The sequence below is a fragment of the Mustela nigripes genome, chromosome 9 (genome assembly GCF_022355385.1).
Source record: "Mustela nigripes isolate SB6536 chromosome 9, MUSNIG.SB6536, whole genome shotgun sequence".
In the NCBI taxonomy this organism is placed as follows: domain Eukaryota; kingdom Metazoa; phylum Chordata; class Mammalia; order Carnivora; family Mustelidae; genus Mustela; species Mustela nigripes.
Window position 1 is genome coordinate 21,643,001 of NC_081565.1, and position 24,926 is coordinate 21,667,926.

The 24,926-nt window shown below is 39.6% G+C and overlaps 1 protein-coding gene and 1 pseudogene across 1 annotated transcript in view; one reads left to right on the forward strand and one right to left on the reverse strand.

The window, feature by feature from the left end:
- Positions 1–24,926, forward strand: part of LPAR1 (lysophosphatidic acid receptor 1) — a 348,212-nt gene that overhangs the window by 25,525 nt on the left and 297,761 nt on the right. The window lies entirely within an intron of this gene.
- LOC132024100 (U1 small nuclear ribonucleoprotein C-like) lies at positions 6,286–6,997 on the reverse strand (annotated as a pseudogene).

A 24,926-nucleotide genomic window follows, 5' to 3' on the forward strand; every position in this document is an offset into this window, starting at 1 on the left:
TCCTCCACTCTTCTTCTTCTGGAACTCCTGTCATATGATATTAATGCACTTTGCGGAATTGCCGAGTTCCCTAAGTCAATATTTGTGATCTAATAGTTTTCTTTCCCTTTTCTTTACAGCTTCATTATTTTCCATAATTTTATCTTCTATATCATGCATTCATTCCTCTGTTTCTTCCATCCTCATTGTGATTATAACCAGTTGGTTTTGCACCTCTGTTTTGGTGTCTTTTCTAGTGTCTTCTGTACTTCTTTCAAGCCCAGGTGGTACTCTTATAACTGTTGTTCTAATTTCTTGTTCAGATATTTTGCTTACATCTGTTTTTAGCAAATCCCTGGCTGAGATTTCTTCTCGATCTTTCTTTTGGGGACAATTCATCCATATTGTCATTCTGTCTTTTGTGTGTCATAAAAGCTTGTTGTTTTCTCCTCCTGAGAGTAATATTGTATTAAGCAGGGGTCATATACTGTGCAGGGCCTGGCAGTTCAGGAAGTGTTTCTGGTGTATGCTGTGCATGTGCTGCTGTTGTGTTTTGGTTGCTCTTTCCTACAGATCAGTCCTTTACACAATTCCCCCTTGCTTGCAGTGGAGAGTTCTTTAACTGGGTGTGCTTTGATTTGTCTGTTAAGGTAAGCCTGATTTAAAAAAAAAAAAAAAAAAAGGCTGATCCAAGAAAAGAAGTAAGGAAAAGGAATGAAAAAGCAACAAACAAAAGCTATAAGCCTGATTCCAAAAATAAAGAAGGAAAAAAAAAAAAAGGAAGCTTGATCCAAAAACCAAGAAAATGCAACAAATCCACAAATGAACAAAAAACTATAAGCCCAATTTAAAAAAAAAAAAAAGAAAAAAGAAAAAAGAAAGGAAATAAAAAATAAAATACTAAAAAAAAAAAAAGTCTGGTTCTATTTCCACCAGAACCAAAGCTGAAGCTTTGGAGCACTCTTTCATTAGTAGACTTGGTAGATTGGGGTGGGGGATTGTATTGGTCTTCTGAGGGCGAAGCTGCTCATAGTCAGACCTGCCCTTGGAAAGATGTCCCTGCTCGGTGCAGAGCTGTGGGGTTTGGTGTAAGGGGCTCTAGCCTTCGCTGGAGGTGCTTGTTTCTCTCTGAGGTCCGACTGTGCTGGTAGGTAGAAGATGACATCATCCTGTTCTCTCCTCCTTGGGGAGGGGAATTTGCTACTGGTGCTGTTCAGGAAGCCCTTACAGAAAAGCGAACAGTCTCCCCTTCTGTGTCCCAGGCTTTCATCAGATCCCTGCCCTCAACCTGTCTGTGGGCCATTGGTATGCCCAGTTCTGTGTTTTATTTCTGGCTGACACCTGGCATTCAAAACTCCAAATCTTAAAGGACCCACTCCCTGCCCCTGGAGGAGAACCTTATGGTGACATGACATCATTCTCTCCCAGGAAAGCAGTTGCAGGCCTGCTTGGGTGCCTGGGGTCTAGGGTGAAGCACAGCAGGAAGCTACAACCAGGTTAGCTGCCCTCTGTGCACGCCTCTGTCCCCTGCTGTTGAAGGACTGCTCAGTGGTACCCGATGGGCCTTCTGGTCTGGGAATGGCAATCCACCCTCTTCCAGGTGTCCTCCAGGAAGGGGAATGTTCTCTCCCAGTGCAAGCCAGGGGATCACTACACCGTGGTGCCTTGTGCAAACCCTACATGCTGCACTCTCCCCCGCTCTGTCCTGCTTCCCTCCAGGTAAAGGTCTCCCTCCCTTCTGCCAGCACCCTGGCATTTCTCTACCCCAATTCATACCTCTGAAACTCGCATCTGCCAGGTTCTCTCCCTCCAATTGTGTACATTGGTTCTCTAATTCTCAGATTTATTTCCTAGTTGTTCAAAATGATTTGAAATTGACCTAGCTGTGTTGGAGGGATGAGGCAAGCCCAGCAAGCATCCTCCTCTTTCTGCCTCCTAAAGTTACACTTTTAATATAAGGTTAGAGAAGTGTTTTTTTGTTGACCTTGTTTCCATTATTGATATATGTATGTGTGCGTGTGTCCTTTAGAGGACAATAATGAACCTCAGCAGATAATTTTCAAAATATTTCTTACAAACCACTAGAGCCCAACTTGATGAGTTTTCTCTGCATTGTTTGCAGAACTTGGACTATCACATGCTTATATCTATAAATATTTAAATATTTATAGATAGATTAATAGATAATTAATATAGAAATTAAATATTTCTCCAAAAATTGGGAGAAATTTTGGTTTGTAAAAAGTTCTTGTAGAAATGTACTTGAAAACAATTTACATAATTGTAAAAAAAATTCTCAGTGGTTAAAAATGGCTAGAGAAAGGTGAGGGGTGGATTCCATTTTCTGGTTTCTTCTTAGCACCTCTTAGAAGTCTCTGGCTTATATTACCAAATGGCTACCTATGACTTTACCTAACGGTTGTAACTTAAGGCCACCAAGGCTGATTTCTTAGAGTGAAGGTTGCTGGATTGCTCTTTCCGCAATAAATATAGATTCTGATTTATTTCATGTGAAGCAGACAAAGATTCCCATTGAAACATGTAGTCTGAGCACCAAACACTAGACTCATTGTCCCTAAGACAATAAGCACCACATTCAGTCTTTAGGAATGGTGAGCGAGTTGCTTGTATTCAAGAACCAAAGAAGTTTTACACATCCAGAGAAGTGAAGCCCAGCTGAGTTTTCAATAATGCTAATACTATGTGTCTGAGTGCAGCTTAACCCTAGGGTGTGTACAGTGGTGTACCCTGGCTGGTGGATGCCACTCATGGATCAGCCTTGCACTGACCGCTCACGGTGAATTATTTACAATGTCTGCTAACAGAAAGCGATTACTTCAAATGGAAGTAGAAAGGATTCCTATTTTTGTTCCATTTTGCATATGAGTATATAGAATTAGATTTTGCATATGAGTATATAGAATTTTGCATATTTTTGCATGTGAGTATATAGAATTGGATTTGCATATGAGTATATAGAATCAGATTTGTTATGTATATTCCAAATGTTACGTGGTGTTCAAAATTAGGGTTTTCCTTGTATCACGTTCTGCAGATGCCAACCCTGAACCGAGTATTTATGTGCAAGTGATTTATTTACTAGGGAATTGCTCTCGGGAGAAACAGGTAAGGGAGCAGGAGAAACAGGTCAGTGAAAAGGAGGAATCCAAGTGAGGGTACAGTTTCTGGCACAGTTCTAGCCTCAGCTGGGTTGTACAGGAAAGTTTTGGAGAACAAATTATAGCTCATATTTTGTCACAACTTGAGAGAGGGCGGGGCTTTCAGAAGTTACTCCATGGCTCAGAGTCACCCCAACTAAACTAAGGGGTACCCGGTCTCTCAGATACTTTCGGCCTTTCTCAGGCAGGCCAAATAGTGTCTGTGGCTGAGGCCTGTCTTCTGAAGATAATCACAGATGGGGCCCGTAGAGGCAAAAGCACAAAGAAGCTGGAGATGGGGGTGGGTATGGAGTAATGGCCCAGGGGGGTCCAGGTTCAATATCAACAGGGATTACTTGTTAATTCTGATGAAATGATCTTTAGTCATTAAGTAGTTCCTTTAGTGATTCTGATACATTATTTTTAAGAGAATTGTTAATAGGTAAATGATTCTTATCAGATACTAGCTTAGTCAAGGGCTGCAGTATAGGGAATCTCTCTCCCTACTATTTCTCAAACATACACAACTTCTTTTTTCTTTTCTTTTCTTTTCTTTTCCTTTCTTTTCTCTCTTTCTTTCATTCTTTCTTTCTTTTTTTTTTTTTTTTTAAATTTTACTTATTTATTTGACAGAGAATACAGGCAGGGGGAGGAGCTGAGGGAGAGGGTGAAGCAGGCTCCCTGCAGAGCAGGAGGAGCCCGACCTGGGGCTCCATCCCAGGACCCTGAGATTATGACCTGAGCTAAAAGCAGTTGCTTAACCCACTGAGCCCCCCAGGTGCCCATCAAACACACCAGATATACTTCTATCTCACAGACTTTGTACTTCTTTTTTTCCTGTTCTCACCCCATGGATTGAGTTTTGGTAAAAAGTGAGAAAAATATGACTTTGTGATAGAGGGATTTGGCTGTCTCACCTTGATGCAGTCTTGCCATCACCAACTACGCATTGTTGTACCTCTTACTACGATGCAATACGAGGTATACACATTCCTTGTGAAGTAGTCTTGCCCCAAACTATTTAAACAGAATCTGATCAAACCTTTCCCTAACTTCTGGTGTACTGCATAAATATTATGGTTTTATACAGTCGGTGTCCCTTGGGAACATTGGGTTTGCCCACCTTTTTATCACTTGTTTTGCTCATCCTCTCTTCCTACATCTCAGTCATTTCACCAGGAATAATTTTCCTTCTAGGTATATCTCTTAGCATTGTGCTGACCAATATGATAGCCACCAGCCATGTGGATATGGAGTACTTGAAATATAATTACTGATCTGAATTGAGATTCACTGTAACTATAAAGTGCATACTGGATTTCAGACACCTAGTACAAAAAGGGTGAAATATGTTATTGATGATTTTTATATTGATTATTTATTGAAATCATTTTTAAAAAAATTATTGGTATTTATTTATTTATTTGGCAGAGGGAGATCACAAGTAGGCAGAGAGGCAGGCAGAGAGAGAGAGAGAGAGAGAGGAAGCAGGCTCCCTGCTGAGCGGAAAGCCCGATGTGGGACTTGATCCCAGGACCCTGAGATCATGACCTGAGCGGAAGGTAGAAGCTTAACCCACTGAGCCACCCAGGTGCCCCTTGCAATCATTTTTTGATCCATTGAATTAAATAGATCAATATTAAAATTGATTTTTACCTTTTTTGCATTTAAAAATATGACTCTATACTAGAGCATTTAAATATACATACTGTTCATTATATTTCTAATGCATAACTTAGTTTTAGAACTTTTTTAAATCATGGTCTAATGGTGGCTAATTCTTAAATTTTATTTTGTCTGAAAATGTCTATTTTACACTTGCTCTTGAAATCTTTTTACTGGATATATTTTGCTAGATTTTTTTTCTTACCACATTGAACATACTGTTTCACTGTTTCTGGTTTCCATTTTTGCGCATAGGACATTAGTTAACATTGTCACTCCTTTGACACTGATTTATTGTTCCAGTCTGATTGCTGTTTGAAAAATCTTCTCCTGGTTTTAAATATTCTAATATTTTATTGTGATGAAATCTAGGTATGGATTTCTTTTTATTTATCCCACCTGGAATTCACTGAATTTTCTGAAACTGTGTATTGGTTTCTTCTGAGTAAAATTATTAGTCATTATCTCTTCCCCATTCTATTTCTCCCTTGCTTCTGAAACTCCAATTAGACTTTTGTTAGATACTTACTTCATCTTCTGTTTCTTTTTCCACCTATCTATTATGTTTTCCATATTTTTGTCTCTGTAAGGTGCATACTGCATTAATTCTTCATAACTACCTAACATTTTGGTAATACTATTTTTTCTGTCTAATCTTCTAGTTCATCTTTTCCATGGGATTTGTTAGTTTCAGTGACTTTATTATTATTATTTTTTTTACTAGGAATACAATTTGCTTCTTTTCAGATTTGCTTATTTTTGTCTTAGTCTCTTCAGGCTGCTGTAATAAACATACCATAGGATGGGTGGTTTAAATAATAAACATTTATTTCTCATAGCTTTGGAGGCTGGGGAGTCTAAGATCAAGGTGCTAGCAGATTTGCATCTGGTGAGAGCCTGCTTCCTGGTTCATAGATGACTCTCTTCACACTGTGTCCTTACATGGAAGAAGCAGTGAAGGAGTCTACTGAGGTCTCTTTTTTAAAGGCAAGAACCCATTCATGAGGGCTCCACTCTTATGCCCTAGACACTGAATATGGAAAAGTATACTGGATTAAGATATTTAAAGAAATAAATAAGTGTTAAAAAATATTATTAAAGAGGACTCCAACATCTAATACCATCACATTGGGGTTGGATTTTAAATTTGAATTTTGAGGGGATGCAAGCATTCAGTCTATAGTGTTTTTTAATAGTCTCATGTTCTGTAACCATATTTTATTTTTATTTAAAAAATTTTTTTAAACTAAAAGAGTTGACAATTTTATTTTCACATTTCACAATACAAATAAAAATTGCCCCCCCCCTTTTTTGGTCCCATTAGTCACTTACCAAAACTATTCTGTCTTTGATAGGAAGGGAAAGTCTTCCCTGCCCTGTTAGAACACTCTGTCCTGCTAGAAAACACCCAGAGTTACCACACCTTGACCTCCTAGTGAAGTAGAACAAGTTATGTAAAATGGATATAAAGAGGCTCTCCTCTCTATCTGACTGGTGGGGTCATTCCTGGCTGAATGGGCACCATCATGGGAAGGGCGGGAGTTCTCATCATTGGGGGCTAGGCATTTGTGTTTTGTAGCCCTCCATAGGTGGCCTCGTTCTAGGAGCAGGTCCTACTGGCATCATCCCAGGAATAGGAGACCCCATCATTGGCATGATGGGAGGGCTCCATGATGGGGTGCTGGCATCATACCAGCACAAGGAGGAACTGGGAGACTGGTGGGAGGTGGGATCATTGCTCTTTCAGGAGGGAGAACACAGAATGGAGTAAGAGGTATCTTTATTTATTTATTTATTTATTTAAAAGATTTTATTTATTTATCAGAGAGAGAGAGGGAGAGAGAGCGAGCACAGGCAGACAGAATGGCAGGCAGAAGCAGAGGGAGAAGCAGGCTCCCCGCCGAGCAAGGAGCCCGATGCGGGACTCGATCCCAGGACGCTGGGATCATGATCCCAGCCGAAGGCAGCTGCCCAACCAACTGAGCCACCCAGGCATCCCAGGAGGTATCTTTCCTTGTTGATATAGAGCTCTGAGCCTACTCTTCCATCCACTTCCCTTAGCAGTCTTAAACATTCTTTTTGTATCTCCTACCACTGCAGTATGTCTTTTTCACAGATGGGGAGTCATGGGTGAAGTGTGTTTCACAGGAGTCACAATAAAACTTAGGTATGTTGCTCTGTAGGTTGTTGACCATTCTGTCCCCCCCCCCACTTTTAAGATTTATTTCTTTGAGAGCAAGAAATAGAGCACAAGTGAGTACAAGCAGGGGGAGAGGCAGAGGGAAAGAATCTAAAACAAACTCTGTGTTGAGCATGGAGCCCCACAAGAGGCTACATTTCATGATCCTGAGATCATGACCTGAGCCGAAAACCAAGAGTTGGACGCTTAACCAACTGAGCCATCCAGGCACCCCTCCAATCCCTCTTTAATAATATTTTTTAACACTTATTTATTTCTTTAAATATCTTAATCCAGTATACTTTTCCATATTCAGTGTCTAATAATTGCAGTGTGTGAACTCTTTGAAAGTCTGCTTTTGCTCTCTATTATTACTGTAGACCATCCCTTATGGTACCTTCTTTCCTTGTATATTTTGTATATTTTCCATGATTTTTTCATGTATATTTTGTGATTTCTGTATGCTGTTCATATTCCTTGCAATATATATATTTTTTGGGAAGTAGAATTCTTTGGGATCTGTGTTGAGGGTTGGTTCATTTCATAAGGATATCTGTTTCCGGGGCACCTGGGTGGCTCAGTGGTTTAAGCCTCTGCCTTCAGCTCAGGTCATGATCTCAGGGTCCTGGGATCGAGCCCCACATTGGGCTCTCTGTTCAGCGGGGGAGCCTACTTCCCCCTCTCTCTCTGCCTGCCTCTCTGCCTACTTGTGATCTCTCTCTATCAAATAAATAAATAAAAATCTTTAAAAAAAAAAAAAAAGGATATCTGTTTCCGTCTTTGAGGAACCCGGGGGCACTAATAATATGGGACAACTTGAAAATTTCACTTTCAGGTTATAGGACTATCCAGTTCCTCAAAATTTCAGATTCCTGTAGTGGTCCACTTGTGGCATGAGTTTTCCTTTGAGTTCATCAGAATATCATAAATGGCAGTCTTATGGTTTCTTAAAAATAAAGTTCAAAAAATACTTCTCAACTCCTTCTAATTCATGTGAGGAATTTTACTTAGCTTTGGCATTCTCTGTGCTTTCTGTGGCTTAGTCTCATGGAGTTGTTCCTAAACAGCATTTTTAAAATTAATTAATTAATTATCAATCATTTTATTTTTTAAATTTTTTTCCTTTTTTCTTTTTTAAAAAACTTTAAATTTAATTTAGTTAACATATTATATAGTTAACATATTATGTAGTATTGGTTTCAGGAATAGAACTTAGTGGTTCATCACTTATAAGATTTTTTTTTTTAAATTTATTTATTTGACAGAGAGAGATCACAAGTAGGCAGAGAGGCAGGCAGAGAGAGAGGAGGAAGCAGGCTCCCTGCTGAGCAGAGAGCCCGATGTGGGATTCGATCCCAGGACCCTGAGATCATGACCCGAGCCGAAAGCAGAGGCTTAACCCACTGAGCCACCCAGGCACCCCGGTTCATCACTTATATACAATACCCAGTGCTTATATACAATACCCAACATTGATGCCTATCACCTTTTTCTTATCAACATTGATGCCTATCACCCATATCACCCATCCCTTACTCCCTTCCCCTCCATCAACTCTGTTTGTTCTCTCTAATTAAGAGACTCTTATGGTTTACCTCGCTCTCTGTTAATATCAGTTATTATCTTATTTCCCCTCCCTTCCCCTATGTTCATCTATTTTGTTTCTTAAATTCCACATATGAGTGAAATCGTATATCTGACCGACTTATTTCACTTAGCATAATACATTCTAGTTCCATCCATGTTGCAGATGGTAAGGTAAGGTTTCATTCCTTTTGATAGCTATTCAAGTGGATACATACACACCACATCTTCTGTATCTGTTCATCATCAGGTGGTGGACATTTGGGATCTTTTCATAATTTGACTTTTGTTGATAGTGCTGCTGTAAACATTGGAGTGCATGTGCCCATTTGGATTAGCATTTTTGTATCCTTTGGGTAAATACCTAGTAGTGGAATTGCTGAGTTATACAGTATTTCTATTTTTAAGTTTTTGAGGAACCTCTGTACTTCTTTTCAGAGTGGCTGCACCAGTTTGCATTCCCACCAGCAGTGCAAAAGGAGTTCCCCTATCTCTGCATCTTTGATAACATCTGTTGTTTCCTGAGTTGTTAATTTTAGCTCTTCTGACAGGTGTGAGGTGACATCTCATTGTGGCTTTGATTTGTATTTCCCAGATAATGACTGATGTTGAGCATCTTTTCTTGTGTCTGTTGGCCATTTGGATGTCTTCTTTCAACAAATGTCTGTTCATGTCTTCTGCCCATTTCTTGATTGGATTATTTGTTTTTTGGGTGTTAAGTTTGATAAGTTCTTTATAGATTTTAAACATTACCCTTTATCCAATATGTCATTTGCAAATATCTTCAGCCATTCCATTGGTTGCCTTTTATTTTTGCTTATTGTTTCCTTTGTTGTGCAGAAGCTTTTTATCAATAGTTCATTTTTGCTTTTGTTTCCTTTGCCTGCGGAGACATGTCTAGTATGAAGTTGCTGCAGCCCAGGTCACAGAGGTTGCTGCCTGTTTTCTTTCTAGGATTTTGATGGTTTCCTGTCTTACATTTAGGTCTTTCATCTATTTTGAATTTTTTTTTATGTATGGTATAAGAAAGTGGTTCAAACTCATTCTTCTGCATGTTGCTAAACAGTTTTCCCCAGACCATTTGTTGAAGAGACTGTCTTTTTTTCCATTGGACATTCTTTCCTGCTTTGTCGAAGATTAGTTGACCAGAGAGTTCAGGGTCCATTTCTGGGTTCTCTATTCTGCTTCATTAATCTATGTGCCTTTGTTTCAATACCATACTATCTTGATGATTACAGCTTTATAATACATCTTGAAGTCCAGAATTGTGAAGCCTCCAGCTTTGTTTTTCTATTTCAACTTTACTTTGGTTATTCAGGGGTCTTTTGTGGTTCCATACACATTTTAAGGTTGTTTGTTTCAGCTCTGTGAAAAATGTTGATGGTATTTTGATAGGGATTGCACTGAATGTGTAGACTGCTTTGGGTAACATAGAAATTTTAATAAAATTTGTTCTTCTGGAAGGTGAGGGGATGAGATAGCCAGGTGATGGGTATTAAGGAGAGCATGTGTGGTGTTGAGTCCTGGGTGTTACATGCAGCTAATGAATTGAACACTAAATCAAAAGCTGATGAGGTACTATCCTGGCTAACTGAATATAATAAAAAAATTAAAAAATAACCCAAATTGCAAGAAACCCCAGTATTTTTTCTTCCAATCTAAGAGCATGGAGTGTTTTTCCATTTCTTGGTGTTTTCTTCAATTTCTTTCATATGCATTCTATAGCTTCCCAATTAGATCTTCTACCTCTTCGGTTTGATTTATTCCTAGGTATCTTACTGTTTTGGGTGCAATGGTATGGATTCCTTGATTTATCTTTCTGATGCTTTATTATTGGTGTATAGAAATGCAACAGATTTTTGTACATTGATTTTATATCCTGTGACTTTGCTGAATTCATGTATCAGTTCTAGCAAATTTTTGGTGGAGTCTTTCAGGCTTTCTACATAGAATACCATGTCATCTGTGAGAGTGAGTTTGGCTTCTTCCTTGTTGATTCGGATGCCTTTTATTTCTTTTTGATTTCTGATTGCTGAGGCTAGGACTTCTAATACTATGTTGAACCATGTGGTGAGAATGGGCAGTGTTGTGTTCCTGACCTTACCAGAAAAGCTTTTAGTTTTTCCCCACTGAGGATTAGCTAAACAACATTTTATTTTAACTGATGAAAGTTTCCTTGCAAGTTTTTTTTTTTTTTTTTAGCTTTGAGTGAAAATTTAAAATTATTTGCGATAAGTTTTATAGTTATTTTCCATATTACATTGTTTCCTATATGTACTGACAGCAGTGCCTTTAAATTTAGACTTTTGACTTCTCAGAGCCCCTTTCAACTTCTTCAGCTGTAGAATACACTTCAGGACATTTCTGTCAAGGGCACATTTGTGGGATTTATGCTGCATCCTTGCATGAGAAGTTTTTCCTGTTGGTTTTGTTTGTGAAGGAGAAGTTGACTAAGTTTGGGATTTTGGCTCGCTAGGATTTTTCCTCTCAACATTTTGACACACCTCCATTTTCTTCTGGAATTTAAACATATGATGAAGACTGAGGAAAACTTGAATTTTTTCCTTCCTAAGTAAGCATTTCTTCTTCTTACATCTTATAGTACTTTTCTTTATCCACATAATTAAAATAGTTTGCCCTTTCATGTCTAGAGAACGTTTTTGTTTCAGTAACTGTTCCTGGAACATGATGAACCCTGTTTTTCCTTTTTGTTTTGTTTTTTGTTTTTAAATAGATTCAGGCCTTTTTTTTTTTTTTTTTTTTTTTAAGATCCAGAAAATTTTTCTTCTTTTTATACTATCTTTTTTCTTTGTTTGTTTGTTTGTTTTAGGGTCCTACTATTTCTAACTTCTTTGTTCAAGACACTATCGATCTTAGGTTGGATTTTATTCCTTGTTCTTCTGTGGATGTCAAGTTCATCTGGTTTAATATGTCATTTAAAACCAATGATTCTTTTTTCTTTTCTTTTCTTTTCTTTTTTTAAGATTTTATTTGTTTATTTGACAGAAGAGACACAGTGAGAGGGAACAAAACAGGGGGAGTAGGAGAGGGAGAAGCAGGCTTCCCAGTGAGCAGGAAGCCCGATGTGGGGCCCTATTCCAGGACCCTGGGATCGTGACCTGAGCTGAAGGCAGATGCTTAACCACTGAGCCACCCAGATGCCCCTAAGTCTGATGATTCTTTAGTTATTTCCTGTCAGGATGATCTAGCCAATTCCATTTCCTTCCTTCCTTCCTTCCTTTATCTCTCTCTTTCCTTCCTTCCTTTTTTTTTTTTTTAAGATTTAATTTATTTATTTGACAGAGAAAAAGAGAGAGAGTATAAGCACAAGCAGGGGGAGCAGCAGGCAGAGGGAGAAGCAGGCTCCCTGATGATCAAGGAACCCGATGCAGGGCATGATCCCAGGACCCTGGGATCATGACCTGAAGAGAAGGCAGACACTCAACCTACTGAGCCACCCAGTGGCCCCTAGCCAATTCCATGTTCTTAAACATTATTGTTTTTTCCTGTCACAATTAAATTTTTTGTTCTCATTCGCTTCCTGTGCAGTGATGCCTTCTCAAGTTTGTCTTCAATATTTCTGTTCCAGATATTCAGTGTCACTTCTGCTTTTGACCTTTTGACCACCTTCAATGGATTCTTTTTTTTTTTTTTAAAGATTTTATTTATTTATTTGACAGACAGAGATCACAAGTAGGCAGAGAGGCAGGCAGAGAGAGAGAAGAAGGGAAGCAGGCTCCCTGCTGAGCAGAGAGCCCGACGCGGGGCTCGATCCCAGGACCCTGGGATCATGACCTGAGCCGAAGGCAGAGGCTTAACCCACTGAGCCACCTAGGTGCCCCCTTCAATGGATTCTTAATTTCATTATGATATATTGGACTTTCCTCTACTTTTTTCTGGTTTCTTCAGTATCTCTTTCCTCATTCAATTGTATTATTTGTTAAAGCTTGCTATTTCTCCTTTACAAAGGTCACATCTTCTGTATCTTTGGGAATAATAGTTGCCAGCATTTGTTCTGGTTCTTGTAGAAATCATTTTATTATTTTCAACAGTACTTCTTTTTTTTTTTTAAATTTTTATTTATTTTTTATAAACATATATTTTTATCCCCAGGGGTACAGGTCTGTGAATCACCAGGTTTACACACTTCACAGCACTCACCAAAGCACATACCCTCCCCAATGTCCATAATCCCACCCCCTTCTCCCAACCTCCCTCCCCCCAACAACCCTCAGTTTGTTTTGTGAGATTAAGAGTCACTTATGGTTTGTCTCCCTCCCAATTCCATCTTGTTTCATTGATTCTTCTTCTACCCACTTAAGCCCCCATTTCAACAGTACTTCTGTCTGAGATTTCATGGCTTATGGTTGGCTCCCTTCTTTGTTGTGGCATATTTTCATTGACTCTGTATTGACTTATTTGTTGTTCATATACTCTTTAAATATTTAGATCTATTCAAGCATGATGTGGTCTCCAAATCAAGGTGGAACTTGTCAATATTTATGAGGTATTGAAAGCAGATTCCTTCAGCATAAGTGTTTTCAAAATGAGGCCTACAGATTCCTAGGTTTCTGGAAGTAATACTTCTGGACACCCTCAGGGGTCAGGAAGGAGCACAAGCCCACCTATGTGGGGTCTCTCACCGCTGAAAACAGAGCTGCCTAAACATCAAGTTTCTGCATTAGAAATCGTTTGAAGGAAGGAGCTAGTTGTTCGAGATGTTTCTGAAAGCTACTTTTTTGATGTATGAGTAATATCTTAGGTTAAGTCACTTTTGGAAGCTTAACTGTTTTAGGGTATTAGGATACCAAAAAGTATGAAAGATGAAGGAAATATGTCCCAAGAGAATATAATGATTAATAACTGCCTGAAGGACTGATGGGAGGGGCACATGACCTAATAAGAGGAAATGGATGTAAATTGCTTTTACAAAAACTAGCCAGCCACTATGAAGAAGTGTTTCACTGAAATGAAATATGACTTGCAGGTGAATTCTGAGATCATAGGCAGGTCAGCCTAGGGGTTGATAAAATGGCAGCTCCTTTGGTTCCTAGCCCTTTGTGACAGTGTCTGAACTATAACTGGTCCTCCACTGAATGCACAAGGGTGTTGATCATTTCTGTTAAGGGCACACAAGGGCACTGATTGGCTGGAAGGAGGACAGATGACTTGAGATTGTCCATGGCAGGGACATCAACGGACCTCAGTGGGATTGGAAGTCAAGATGGGAGATTATATTCAAGGAATATCCAGACCACTAAGAACAGAGGTTTTCATACCAGTGTGTTTATTATGTGATGGCTGTATTGAATGGGGTAAAAATACAAGATTAAAACTTGAGGAAGGGCCTAGAATGAACATTAGCATAGGATTTGGAAACATGGTAGAAGACGTAGATGGGAGTGTAGTTCTGGGAGCTTGATCATTTCCTGCTTGGATCTTGTCATTAGCTTCTGCTGGGATCAATTTTATATGTGGGAGTAAAAAAGTATATATTGCCTCTCCTCCCCCCTTCTATGTGTCCTTCCTGTCATCTTGTGTTTTATCTTACAGGTACAATCACATACCTGAAATAGTTTTGTTTCAAAGCGTTTTCCTTCCTATGCAAAGGATTGATTTTTTTTAAAAAAGGGAATGCATAATTTAACATAAGACTTTTAGATAACCACATATGTATGTATGTATGTAAGTATGGATCTATATGTTGGAACAGTATTTATCTGTAGAGAGTTTATGAAATCTAAGATATGCTAAGAAGGAGCATATCTAGCCTATCTAGCCTTAGCATATTAAGGCTAAGAAGCAAGAAGTGATTTGACTATCTTCAAGGAGATTGCCTTTGAGGGATGGAAAACTTTTTCCAAGAGGACTCGGGCTGATGTGTTGGTGCATTCCAGTGCTCCCAGCCTGAAGCATTTGAGGCATGAGTTGGGGATGGGGAAGGATCAGCAAAATACCTGGGGATGTGCGCTTTCCTTCTTGAGAGGTCTGATCTCTCTGCTGAACCAGTGCTAGGAAGGCAACGAAGCCAGCCAAGCCCTCTGTCCCTCAGGCTGTGTCTTTAGGAGGAAGGGGAGGCTGCCCCAACTTGAGAAACCCTCTGTCTCAGGAGGGAACACAGCCACTGTCTCCAGAGGTGGCCCAGACTGCGCAGAAGGACCTGTTCAGCTGGAGTCATTTACACTCTTCTGCAAAACCTCACCCCAGTGCATGACGGCTTCTAGTAGCCTTTTCTGATATGGCACCACATAGAACATGGTGCCCACACTGTGTCTGTGCAGCAAGATCGGGGAGTTTGTAGTTTAAGTAAGTCTTCTGGTGCCTTTGGTCTATTCTGGGGCACTCTTGCAAAAGATGTAGTTCAGAACCACTGATTTAGTGCAAGACAACTGTGATATTGTGTCTGCAGCAATGACAAGCCTAGACGTTTGTGTAGTAAGTAGTTCTACTCACTCTTGAAACATGAACTTCCCTGGGGCACCCCCATTGAATTTGTGTAGTATTAGTAAGTCACTGTAATCCTTGATCCAGAATATCGCAGGAGTTTCAGGCCCTCCCATCCCTTTTCCCCGCACCTCTGTATGAGAGACAGTGGGCTCCCTTTTGTGGCCTTTCTATATTCTTCTTTGCTTCCTTGCCAACAGATCTGATTTTGTTGATATTTGTGGTGTGTCCATCTGAAACAGTACAAATCTCCACCTTCCTTGATCATAGGGTAGACTTTGACCTAATTCTACCCAATGAGATATAAGCAGAAATTGTCAACTTTTGTCAAAATTGACTTTTATAGAAAAGTTACCGAAAAGAACAGACATCTTTTTGTTCCATGCCCTTCCCTTTATTTCTCCCTGAAACGTAGACGTGATGGCTGGAGTGTCAGTGGAAGGCATGACTATGAGGACTTACCCTAAGGATTGTGGTGTGGAAAGCCAGAAGGACACTGGGTCCCTCTAGTAGTGCTGCCATGAAGTCTGTGGGCTTCATGGAACTGCCAACATAGCTTAAGTTTGCCTACCTGGGGACTTCACTTACGTAGTGGAAAAAAATAAACTTCTAACGTGATTGACCCATTGTTTTTGGTTTTCTATTAATAATCACCAAACTAATTCCCAACTTTTTTTTTTTTTAAGATTTTATTTATTTATCAGAGAGAGAGAGGGGGAGAGAGCAAGCACAGGCAGACAGAATGGCAGGCAGAGGCAGAGGGAGAAGCAGGCTCCCTGCTGAGCAGGGGGCCCGATGTGGGACTTGATCCCAGGACGCTGGGATCATGACCTGAGCCAAAGGCAGCTGCTTAACCAATGGAGCCACCCAGGCGTCCCCTAATTCCTAACTTTAATAAACAGTTAAAACCTCATAATAGCTATATTATATCAGCATTTGCTTAATTTCTGGGGACACTTCAGGACGTTCTAAAGAACCTCTAAGACAAACATGTACCATTAATTTGTGCCCTGAACTAAAGGGTCACCACCAGTCAAGCCAACAGAGATCTCCAGTTCTGTGGCCTTTCAGCTCCAATTGCAGCTTCCAGCTCTCCGTTCAGGTCCAGGATGCCTCTCCCCTTCTAAGCTTGAACATCGGCCCTGATGCCTTATGATGGGAAACCCCAAGTGTACTGTGGGGAATACCAGAGCCCAGGGCTCTGGCTAAGAGTGACACTCATGGAACTCTGTATCCACCTTGAGGATGCCCCTCTATACTTAAAAGCTTCTGACTAGGTAAGCCAAGCCAGGGAAACCTTGACTTTACTCTGTGAGCGAGAGGTGGGTTTCGGCACATCTTTGGATTTATGACTTTCGAAACTTTTCCGATTTACTAAAATGTTACGTAAACATTTTACTTAAGCTTTCCTTTACTTCTGTCTTCTTAAAATGAGAACAACAATACCTAGCTCTTAATTTGGAGTGGTAAGTGTGTACTGATGGATTGCCATGTAGAAGGAACTCGGAAAGTGTAAGTTTCCACTTCCTGTGTGGATCCAAAGAGATCCGCCTCCTGAGTTTCGCTGTAGCTACATTGTGCTAGACAATAGCTCCCGAGTCAGGCGTTTGCCTATTACTGTTCATCCCCTCACCCTTTTCTCCTGTCCCTGTTTCTCAGAGTTTCATCCTCTAGCTCCAGAGAGTGGCTTCTGGTCATCCTTTTTTGGAGGTTCCATTCAGCCTTCCTTTTCTCTGGTTTCCTGGTCTCTTTCTCCTCCTTGTCTCTGTGTCTGATTACTTGACTCTAGTCCTGGGTAAGGGACGTGCTTATCCATCGTGTTCTCCCCTACAACATCTCTGCTGCTCAACCTCCCTATAAGCAAATAGCATTTAGGCACTGAAACTGCTTAGGGAAGTGCTATACCCTCCCTATTCCTGATTTTCGTAAGATTTTTTTCCTACAGGTTCCTCTAAGATTCTTTCCTTAGACCCTTCTTTCACAGTCATGAGTGGAGTAAATTACCCGATTTAAAATTCTGAGAAAGGAATAGGGCATGCATAATTCAGCCCCTTCTTTCCTTCCTTTTCTTAGGAGCAAACTATCTGAAGGAAGCCCACGTACGTACTGATCGGCTCCCCTGTGGTACACTCTACAGGTACAGGCCCCATCGTGGAAAGGGCTGACGTTGTCCAATTGGTCTGTGATGGGGAGACACGTCTGCTTGATTCTGGGGGTACATATATTAGAAAGTCCACTTGACAGCCCAAGAGCCATGTCCTTCCCTCTAGCCTTTACCAGAAATAAAGGAGATAATTGGGGTCTCATCTGTTTACTTTTTTGCCTCTTTCAGTAGCTTCAGAATTCCGGCAGGAAAAGAGGCATGCCATTTATTTGGGTTCCCTCAATCTTTCTCAATTCTATAATATATGAAGGCCGCTTTTCTAATAGCTCAACGTCATTTGAAATCCTAATGCATTATGCAGCTGGAGTGTAAGTCCCCATCTTCCTCTGTACACTTAGAGAGCTTTTCCAAATGCAAAGGAATATGAGCCAAACAAGGGATAAATTGTGTAAATTCTTGTACTTTGCAGTATACACAACTCACTTTGCTAAGGAATTGCTATAGTAGAGTGAAGAGGTCACATGAGGGTGTGGTGGTGTTGTCATATAGTGAAAAAGCACAGGAGACCAATAATCGGAGAAACCTAAGTGTAAGAAACACTCTGTCACTTGAGAGCTGAGTCACCTTAAACATTTTATTTAAGCTTTACTTCACTTAGGTCTTCTTAACATGAGAACAATAATACTCAGCTCTTAAGATTGGAGTGATAAGTGTGTACTGAAGGATTGTCATGTAGAAGGAACTCGGAAAATGTTAAGTTTCTGCTTCCTGTGTGGATCCAAAGAGATTCGTCTGCCGAGTTTCACTGTAACTACATTGTTCTAAATTTGAATGCTTTCTAAGTAACATTCTGCTATGTCTAATAAGAAATTTGGGATATTCTGCTCTACTCCTATTATCTTATGGAAATTACTCCTTTGGATGTGCTTTATAAAAATGGTTTCCCAAGGTGAAGGAGTAAAAGACATTCATCTGCTGAACAAATTAGCTGGATACTACTGTTGTACTTTGTGCACGGCCAATTTTAAGAGTAGGTTTGGAAGATAGATTAAAACTGTAAAGTACAAAAAAGTTTCTTTACGTTGATCTGAAGTTAAGTTGGACTTCACTGTGTTTCTTTCCTTTTCTGTTTTTTAAGATTTATTTATTTATTTGACACAGAGAGAGATCACAAGTAGGCAGAGAGGCAGGCAGAGAGAAAGGGGGAAGCAGGCTCCCCACCTAGCAGAGAGCCTGATGCGGGGCTCGATTCCAGGACTCTGAGATCATGACCTGAGCCAAAGGCAGAGGCTTTAACCCACTGAGCCACCCAGGAGCCCCATTCATTGTGTTTCTTATTATGTCAGTAGTTAATAAACTTTGAAGTTTGCAATGTCATTTTGCCCCACCTTACTCATATTTTAGGTATCTCCAAGTTGAAAAGATGCATGTGCCATATCGATTTGTAGATTCCTTGCATGCAATTTGCAGCCTCCAGTTTCAGATCCCTCAGCCTGGGAAATACTGCCTTTTTGGAGAGGTTTTAGGGTGGAAAGAGTCTTAATTTAGATCAGGCAACTCAAATCTTTCCTTTGGCTTTATGCTGATTTATTTTTTCAGTACACTGTGATTCCCTAAACTCCAGATGAATCTCAACATTTGAATAATACCCCCTGAAGGTTCAGCATTCAGTTGGAGTCCATTGGAAGGGCAGTTTCACATCCTCCTGTTTTGTCTGTAATCTTCTATGGCACACAACTAATCCCAGGTGTACCAGACAGTTAATGGGCTCATAGTTTGATGTTCCCTCAGTAAAAAAGTAAGTAGAGGATTACATATTGTCAGGTCAAAGTAATGACTAACAATACCTTCTTTGTGTGGGGGTGTGAGGGAGAGGGAAAGAGAGACAGAAAGAGAGAAAGAGAGAAAGAAATATATGGGGGGAACTTTTTGCCTTGTCTAATTTTACGCAAATGGGACTGAGGATATATAAAACTGTTCTTCATTTTATTATAACTCATATGTTGGGACCCATCTGGGAAATTCACACATCTGAAAAATCAAAAGAAAATACAGGACTAACTCAAAAACCATGTTTTGACAGACAATATTGATTTTTCCTCTTGTTTTATTATGGGTAAGGAAGATGGTGTTTCAATGCATACCTGAGAAAAAGACTTCTTAAAAGTCCTTCTCAAGCATATTTTTTCCCTAAAGTTTCACTGTATTTGGTGGCTCCTAAATTTCTCCCTTTCTTCTTTCTCTTCCTCACCCTTTGTCTGAAGCTCTTCAGAGAAGTCTACCAGCCTATCTCATTCAGGTACCCGTCAAGAAAAAGGCCACCAGAACGGCAGTGAGTCAAATGAATACCCCATCCTGATCATCCTTGTCCCCTAGGTATGCCCACTGGGAGCCTCTGTTCATCTTAGTATATCATGGAATAGCACAGTGGAATGGAACAAGCACTAAATTAGGACTCAAAAGATTTCAGCCACCAGGAAGTGGTGTGGCTTCAGTAAACATTTTAAATGTTTTTTTTTTTTTAAATTAAAAAAGCAATTCTTTAGAGAGAGAGTGTGTGAGAGTGGGGGTAGGGGGATAGGCAGAGGGAGAGAAAGAATCCCAAACAGGCTCCATGCCCAGTGCAGAGCCCAACACAGGGCTGGATCCCACAACCCTGAGATTATGACCTGAGCTGAAATCAAGAGTTCAATGTTTAACTGATTGAGCCACCCAGGTGCGCCCTCAATAAACTTTTTTTAATGCTGAGCCCCATCTTCCTCATTCTAAAATGGGACTAGTAACGCTCACCGTACCTACCTCAAAGGGCTCTAGGAAGATCAGACTCAGCGATGCGTTTACTGAAAGTACTTTAAGAATTAGAAACCAGTCTGACGTTACTGTGAGTTCTAGAATGAGAGTGTGACAGTTGGAGGGGGGTCTTGAAGTTATCTAATCCTGCCCTTCCCTTTAACAATGGGGAAATTAAAACCCAGGAAGTGTCATGACTCACTCAGTGCCATAACGACAGGTAGAAACAAAATCAGGTTAGAGATAGTATTCTCCATGTTAGAGTTAGAATGAGTTTCCAACCGATTAGTAACGAATCAACCACAAATTGATCAAGTGGCTGAAGTGCTGGACGTGCTGCCAGTAGATCAAGCATGTGATGGAAAAACAGAGGCAGATTGCCGATCGTGGACAGCAAGGGAAAACAACATGAAACAGGAGGTAGGAAAGAGTGATGAGTTGTCACAACACATTGGCTAGGGACTTGAAGGAGTCCTTAGCATTTGGTATTCTACCTAGTCTAAAATGCTACACAAAAATATGTGTTGTTTGGAGTATCTATTTATTTTGAATGATTAATGATAGATTATCCCCACAAATTGAATTGTCTAATTCCCAGTCTTAATTATGGCTATATAACAGCTGTGGATATGTGTCAGAAATTCATTTACTGGAATGAGAAAATTTCCCTTCCCCATGAGTCATGAGAATCTTCTTTCCACTGGAGTTTTATTTTGATGAAGCCAGGGATTAAGCAATTGGTAAGTTATTTGGTTCACGATGTCCAGATTTTCATCATCTGTCTACATGTGTTCCTTATCTTTTAGACTTGGGTTCTCTACCACTTGTGTGAATAAAACCCCGATGAAGCAGATGGTCAGAACATTCTCTCCCTTTTACCTGGCAATATCTAGAGAGGTCCGACGATGAGGTAGTTGCTGGGGAAGGAGCTGCCCCTTTCTGGACATCAGACGGATACGTGTTAGGAATGAAGTTAGCTGATTTACTCTTATTTCTTTTCTTTTCTTTTTCCATTTAAATGTCACATGGTGTGTGTTCTTAAAACTAATTCTATTGTCAAGTGTTACCATTTTTTCTTAAGCAATTTCTTCAAGGGAAGTTTCATTACCTCTTTCTTTGAAATGATACTCTCCATCTGTTTTTGTTGGCAACCCAAGCAACAGTTTCCAGTACCCAATTAAATTTATGCAGACTGACTTTCATTAATAGGTCACCAAACGTTTCTAACTGTTGTGCATTATTTACTTAGAGAATAAAAAAATCAAGTCCCTTGATAATCATTTTCTGAAGTTTCTAGAATTTACATATATTCTGAGGCCCTTCTTTAGAGGTATTAATGCTTTTTCCTTGTTATGGAGAGAGCAGTGTTTAATGTGAGAGACAGTTCCTTGGACAGTTGCTGTGTTTAATAGGTGATTTAATAAGCTCTTTCAGGTTCTTAACTCTAAGTAAATGGCTATGGTCAAAGTTTAATATACATTCATGGATTAGACCATCTTCTTGTAAGATTTTGAAGTTCTCATGTCCCAAAGCATATTTTGTCCATCACATCCCAAACTCTTGAACCTATTTTCAGGACGGACTTAGGTATAATATGAATTGATCTGCTCATTGCTCGATTTTCAACTCAACACAATTAACTTAATTGGAAACAAAACAGACTCTGAAAGAGACTCTTTCAGTTCTAACATGGTTGGATTTTTCCTGGAAAAACAAAACAAAACAAAACCCCCAAACCCAAACCAAACTGGATATAGAACAGGAGGACAGGGGCGCCTGGGTGGCTCAGTGGGTTAAAGCCTCCGCCTTCAGCTCAGGTCATGATCCCAGCGTCCTGGGATCGAGCCCCACGTCGGGCTCTCTGCTCAGCGGAGAGCCTGCTTCCTCCTCTGCCTCTCTGCCTGTGATCTCTGTCTGTCAATAAATAAATAAAATCTTTAAAAAAAAAAAAAGAAAGAAAAGGAGGACAGATCTTGGGAATGAGAAGATACAAAGAATTTTGCTTTCAGGAAATACGGGTTTGGGGGGCAGACAGAACAGAAAAGGGGGGTTGGGAGAGAGGGAGCAGAGAAGAAGGGAGAGGAAGAGAGAATTTAATAACTCTTAGAGAGCAGATGCTGAGATCTGAGATCTTGGATCAGTCATCCTGGTCCTGACTGTGTCTTGAGGAAGACATGAACCCAGACAGAATATTATGTGGGCTGTGTTTACAGCCTTTCTTTTTTTTTCTTTCATTTTTTGCTCCTGGGGTTTTATTTTAATGAAAGCAATGATTGAACAAGTGGTTATTTATTTGGTTCATGATATCCAGATTCTCAGTCTCCCTACATGGGTTGCTTATGTTTCAGTCTTTTGTCCTCTATAAGCTGGTTGAATAAACTTCAGATATGTCCCATTCCCATTGGTAGAAAAGTCTGAACTGAGGGGGCTATCCCTGGCGGGGACAGTTACCATAGAGCTGATGGGTTGAAAGATTTTTGGTGAAGGTATGTGCCATTTTACCATAAACCTGGCAGGAAACATGCTGGGTCATGCCTAACTGATAGAAGTTTCTGGACTTCAACATCATGTGGTAATGTCAGGCCCAGTGGTGGTACAGAAAAGAGTTAGGGACTTATAACTAGGAATGAGGCCTTGAATTGAGGAGTCCGTTCCTGGTGTTGGCAGGCTTATCTTGGATGTGATGGTGTTGTGTGGAGAGAGAGAAAATATTTTAAAAATGTGACTTTGTTTTCTGTCCTGAGCTGTTAAAGCAGGAAAATATCCATTATACAATACTAATTCTATGGGATCGTCCTTAAAACTGGAAAGTCAGGAAATCAGCTTCCAATTGTAGAGAATGCTTATGTTTTTATTATTACATTTGATCTAGAATTTATTGTGCAATATATTATGCAACAAGTGGTGACTCCTAGGAGACTTCCAGCAGATCTTTTCTTTCCTTGGTTCAGAAGCAGCTCATCCTAACAGTTTCTCGTCAGTGTTCTTTATTTGAAAAAGGAATTTCTACTTGTTTTGGATGAAGTAAAAATATCTGAGACTTGCTTTGGTAGGTATAAACAATATTTACAATTCCAGGTCTTAGTATTTGTACTATGTTTGTCTAATAATAAGAATCTTATCTAATTGCATGTATTCCCAAACTAACATTCAATTTTTTAAAAAGCCATAAACGTATACATCAGGGAACACAAATTATGACTGTTAGACTAAAGAGGAAATAGGAGCTTTATGACCTTTTAACTTGTTATGACTTATCTGGCAATCCAGTTGTGAAGAAAAGCATCATATGGAAAGACCACGGCTTGAAATCATGTCAACCAAGATTTGAATTGTTTTTTAGTGTATCCTTGAGCTTCAGTTTCCTTATGCAAAAAATCTACTTTGTTTTAAGTCTTTAAAATTCTGGACACCTAATAGTTGCTCACTTAATGGTAACTATTAATATGCATGGTTTTTGTTCATGAATTGTACTTTTATGTATATACTTTCACGTTCTTACACAATTTTAAAACACATTCTTATATATTTTGCCATCCTTTTCAGAAATTGCATGCATCATATTAGTAAGCCTTGGCAGTTTATTTTATCAGTAACAAAAACCTCCTTATGTGCTGTTTATATAGATATATTTTACATGAATTTATAACCTGCATCTGTGATTCTTTTTCTACTTGGGCATGAGGTCTAAGTATTGGATTCAGAGTCATCTAAAAATCTATGAAAAATTACCAGAGAGGGCAGCGAAATAGAATTTTAATGGACAAAGGAAATGAAAAAATAATTTAGAAAGAAAATCAAGTTAAACAATTGTGGCAAAAAAAAAATCTCTGTTGGAGGAAAGGAAAGGAGCCAGTAGATACCACTTCTCATTAATGAACTAGCATAGAAAAGAAGGGAAATTGTCAACTAAAACTTGAATGCTTTTAAATGACAACATCCCGGATTTGACAAGGGAATGATGTAAAATGATAATTTGTCTTGTTTTTGTTTTTAATGATAATACATTTTGCAGGAATTAAAAAAGTCACACTGAAACATTATCTATCAGGACTCAAAATAATTTCATCACTTTGATTCACTAACTTACCCCTTCTGAGAATCTAGAATGCTTTGAGTCAGGAAAAGGCTGAACATTTTCCTTACAATATTGGAAACAGCTTAAGTGTTTAAATCCTAGGGATAGTTTAACACACTTTATGGCGAACAAATATTCAACAGATATGAAGCCAGTGAAAAATCATTAAGACCAAGAGGTACTTGAAAAATCGCTAATGATAAACTTTTAGGGAGGAAAGAAAAATGTAAAAAAAAAAAAAAAGAAGAAGAGGAAGAATGCATACTATGATAGCGAGTGGTAGGATTTGAAAATGTCCCTTCTCTGTTCTAGTTGGAGGTCTGACTTATTCCTCTTGACATTACAGCCTCAGATCTCGTGGCTGATGGCCTCTCCTGAGTCCCCATTCTCCCCACTCCTAAAGTCTGCTTGCTGTTTACAAAAAATACCATTTGCCCACTCTCCCATTCTTTTGGACCACGCTTGAGATCTCTGGACTCAGCCCTTTTATATTTATCATTCACTGTCCACAGCACCCCAGGACAGATCCTGAGGGGAAAGGGATGGTGCTGGGACAAATCTGAGTAGCAGACACAAAACCATACGGGAGACGACACTGACTTCTGGTCCCAACGCTGGGTGCTTGACCTAAGCATGGATGCTCCTTTGTTCCTTTTTCTCAGGACGGGTTTTTAACAAAGAAGCTTCTTACTTTTTAACAGTAGAGAGCCCTGGATGGGCCACTCCACCAAACATCTAGTCATGCCCAAACCCACCTCAGTTTAGAATGAGCACACTCTAAATACCATTTACACTCATTCATCCCTCACATAAACTTTTGGGAGGAATTTGTGCAGCATATGGTGAGTTTTTTGTTTTTTTTTTTAATATTTTATTTATTTGACAGAGAGAGAAATCACAACTAGGCAGAGAGGCAGGCAGAGAGAGAAGGAAGCAGGTTCCCTG